Here is a 4,861-nt window from a genome sequence, read left to right on the forward strand (position 1 = left end):
TTTAATTAAAAAATTAATATTGTTGATTATATTTTTAATTAGTATGTATGAATATACATACATACAAAAGAATTTTCAGAAATATTTTGTGCGCTAATATGCCTAAATTAATATTTGCAGAATTTCGATTGCTCTTATTTATAAATAAAACCTGCTTCACAACAGCAGGCACCTACAGTTACGACTCCGGTATATGAATACATGCATAAAAATATTGAATATACATGCAAACAAAAGAATTTTCAGAAATATTTTGTGCGTTAATATGCCTAAATTAATATTTGCAGAATTTCGATTACTTTTATTTAAAAAAATACGTGCTTCATGACAGCAGGCGCCTACATTTACGACCCCGGTGCTCTCATCACTCCGTTCCTCAAGGGAGCACCTGCCATCATGTACGTAAATCGGTCAGTTATTGCAAGGATAAACAATCAAAGCTGAAAAACATTGAAGTAGTCCAGCCTTTCGATTGAATGGTTGATGAAATTGAGTTTAGGAACCTATGCCAAAGCTGCTTTGTTTTGATGGGCGACTAGAACCTGTCGAGTCCAGTAGCATGAAGAGGATTTCCTTGCGCCATCGTCCCTGGAATGCATTTTAGTGGCCTTTGAAGTCCAGTTTTCAGGGCCGAAAATACACGGCACTTTGAGTTCGTTGCTTCCATCTGCATACGTACGAAACGATCGCTAAAATTGCACAAACCTGCCATAAACGCTCGCCAGAGGAAGAGTCTGGGACAATTCTATAGATCTCTATCGAATATTCTCCGTGAGACACAGAATGCGTCATGTTGTTTGTTTCTTGTTAAATCCTATAAGGAACTGATGTATTAGATTCCGCTCAAGGGCTTTGTACAGAAATATGGAATAATTTTATTAATTTTTGTGTGTACATTGGGGCTAGAGTGTTACAAAGCATTCACGGGTGATTGGTTTCCAGCGGTTCAGTTTTAACTTTATGAGGAGTTTAATTATTATATAACTAAAAAATTTATGAGGAGTTTAATTATGAATAGACAAAAGCAAAGAGACATATGCTCAAATGGAGCAAATCTTTCAAGCGTTATTTAGTTATCTAAGTCATGTTATTAGCAAAAAAACAAGCTCTGGGAATTCGAACAGCAAGGGAAAAATTCATGGAATTCGAGCAGCAAGTTCCACCAATTCTGTAGCGCAGCTCCAACTTGACGATCCCGCGGTCAACGGAACTTAGGACCGCAGACAAGTTGTGATTGCGAAGACCCAGCGTCGCATACTGCGCCTAGCGTCGCATCCATAAAAATCACTCCGTAATCGGACGTTCAAAGTTATTCTTACATTGAAGTTTTGGCGTCAATTGTTGTTGTTATTGATGTTACAACTTTATAGTGATCGGCAGATGGATGACTGTTTGTCTGAATTATTTTCCCAATTAATTCAGTAACTGTTTACCTTCCGTACAATTTCGGGGAGGAGGAGCAAAAAAGGAGCCCCATCCTAATACGCCCATCACCGAAATTCTTCCAACAATTGTGATAAGCTGATATTGTAAAAGATAGTTTCAAAGTGCGGCTAATAGCAGAAAGAAACACTAAGTTTAAGAATAAAGGCTAAAACTAAAAAAGTTGCATAAAACATTTTACTGAATAGAAGTCCTCTTCTATTCAGTAAAATGTTTTATGCAACTTTTTTAGTTTTAGCCTTTATTCTTAAACTTAGAAGAACTCCTCGAGATATTGTGAAAGAAACACTATAAAAAGTTAAATGTCAAAAGTTACATGTCCTTACAAGTGCTGCCGTGTTTCACCCTCAACCCCTCTCCTTGTCGTACATTCCACAAACAGTGCTGAGAGATTAACACACATTCGATCATAAAGCGAGAAGTATATTATCCTCTAAATTATGTTTTTTCTTTATTTCAATGCTTTAGAGACAGAATTTCATAATACATAATAATAGAGGACTCGGGATGAACTAAATTGCCAAAAGTGCAATATACTCTAACAGTCTAACTCAGATCCCATAAGCACCGATCCAGGCGTAAGTACAAACGTCTTTGAAGTTTATCTGCAAAGAAACGTAAAATGCAATTATATAATATAATTGAAAGATAACACGGAAAAGTTTCATTCTATCAAGCGGAAGGATTGGTTCGGAATTTGTTGTTGTCATAAGGGTTTTGTGAAGAAATGGTAGTAGCGCAGACTCTCCCAAATTTTCAACTCTCCTGGTGAGATGGAGATTAAAACATTGTTTTATATGAGAACGAGTGAGTAAAAGCATGTTATGTTGTATGCAAATGCATACAAGGAAATAGAATAGAACGATTGAGCACCTATCTTGGCCACCCTCCAACGTTGAGTCTAGACATTTTCCGAACGATAATAGTAGCTTAAAATGTGTTAAATAATGACTACTTCAAGCCTAACTCGTAATTAAACGTAAAAAATCTCTCACAACATTTTTTCTTGTGTGAAGTATTTTTTCTTGCGTATGGAACAATTCAGAAATCCCTATTTGAAATTGTGTTAAAAATATTGTGTTTTTTATTATCATTTCAATTGTGATAAAAGAGGGGAAAAATTTTATGTTTTAGCCACGGATATCTCGTAGACGGGAAAACATTTGAAAATTCATCAGACTTGCAATTTTAAAATATAATGAATTCCCATGCACGACTGAGGTATCCAATTCAGGAGCACATACATGCTTGAGCGCTATCCAGTGTAAAGCTATCTGAGCGACTTTTGCCAATATCACTCAAGGAAAGACTGGAATACCACTCCACTTAACCTATGAACGTTGTTCTACCATTTTGACGTTTAATAATTGTAATTTAAATGTACAAAAAATATCCCTAACATATTCACCAGCAAACAATCCTCAACAGTGATTTTAAACAATATGTTGTTAATTCAAGAGTCGAGTCTTTGGCAGGATCCGTATTTGAGCCTAAGTTGCGAATCACTAGACGGAGCTGCCTCAGTAACTTCAAAGGCGAGTTTGCAGTTTCGTGCTAACGCAATAACAGTCACGTAAACTATATGCAGAGCTTACAAGAAATTGCAAGTACGTCGAGGAACTTTTCTTGCTAAAGTTAGATAGTAACAAGATGACTTAAAGGAGCATTAAGATGATCATTTTTTAACGCAATTTTGAGCGGGCAAGTTCACGATATCAATCAAACATCGAGAGTGCATCTAAATGGCGACGTACAATCTTGAATTTTGTTCTCACCAAACTGGAAATTTGTTAACAAATGGCACTCAACGATAAGCGTTGAAAATTTCAAGCCATTCATTTGTCATGCATTGCAGTGATAATGTAACCGGGTGCATGGAACTCAGTCATCTAATCGAGGTTATTTAACAAAGGAATTAGCTAAAGACTCCTTATAGTTGTGCCCTGTGGAGAGCAACTCGAATACATTTGTTCAAGCGCCCAGAACGAAAAATAAATATTTAAATGAATTTCATGTAAGAAGAAACGGAAATTCTCAAATGCTTTTATTAGAGCACCTCCTGAGATTTTAAAAGTTAGCTTCCATTTTAATATGGAAATTCTAAGAAGAAACGGAAATTCTCAAATGCTTTTATTAGAGCACCTCCTGAAATTTTAAAAGTTAGCTTCCATTTTANGAATAATATACGTTTAAAAATTACTTTTTAAAGACAACACTTCCAAAGAATCCTGTATCTCCAATCTTACAGATGTACAATGAATTTCTCATCTAATTTTCGAAAATTAAAAAAATTTACTTCTCAATTTTTTTAATGTATATAAATTTTTTATTATATAAATTTTTTCAAAATTATTCTATTAATTGATTCATGCATTGCCTCTGATTTCACACAAGTGTGCAAAATTTCAGATCAATTAGACAGGTAAAAATGTGTCATATATCAGTTATAAGATTTGTAGCTGACAAAATAATTTTTTCAATTTTTTAATATTGATTTTTTTTTTAATTTATAAAATCACTTATTTTGGCATTTGATTCATGCATTGTCTCCAACTTTACACAAGCGTGCAAACTTTCAGATCGATTGGATAAGTAGAAGTGTATTAAATTTCGATTGCAAGATTTGTAGCAGACAGACAGACAAACAAACAGACAAGAAGTGAAGTTAAAGAGAAGTGTTGTAAAAAGTGATCCTCAGGACAATAACTTTAACCTGAGAATAACCTCAGGTTATTTATTCGTGGACGTTCGTTTAACCGTGAATTATTTAACGATATCTTAAGATGTTCAGTATGATTATAAAATAGATTTATTGTTCAAAAGAAGATGATGGATGTCTACTTCCTTCCTATTTTAGTTTGATTTATGCGTTGTCTCTTGATGTAAACTATTTACGATTTTTCCAATTCATCCATTTCCAGTTATGACGTCAATCCTTTAACTTTCAATCCTCTCCGTGGAATTTTTAGTTCAGGCTTTAACTATCCTACTGTCAGGTTTCAGCACGAGGGCCGGCACAGTGAAAAAGTTCTCACGCTGGCAGCTACGACTTGACAAGGGAAAAGATACAAATAAGCATGTCAACTCTTATATACTTAAAGACACCAAATTCCACCCTAATACAGAGCTGGGCACGGTGAGAAGACAGGTTTGCTTGTCGACAGAGATCCTATTCTATAACAGCTGTTCATGGGACAACAGAAATTTGGTAATACTACTACAGCCCCAGAACTATAAATTGAAACTGAATCAGCGACGTTAAACAAAGGTGACTAAACGGCCCTGCTAGTATCCCAAATTTACACAGATGTACATCACCGGAATCTGTAGAAGCGGCCAATCCATGACGAATCCGGGGCTAGGCAGGACTTCGTCGAGTAGAATACGAGGACTTCTTCCCAATCATTGAGGCCTTCGT

Source organism: Hyalella azteca, unplaced genomic scaffold (assembly GCF_000764305.2).
Source record: "Hyalella azteca isolate HAZT.00-mixed unplaced genomic scaffold, Hazt_2.0.2 contig15258, whole genome shotgun sequence".
NCBI classification, from domain to species: domain Eukaryota; kingdom Metazoa; phylum Arthropoda; class Malacostraca; order Amphipoda; family Hyalellidae; genus Hyalella; species Hyalella azteca.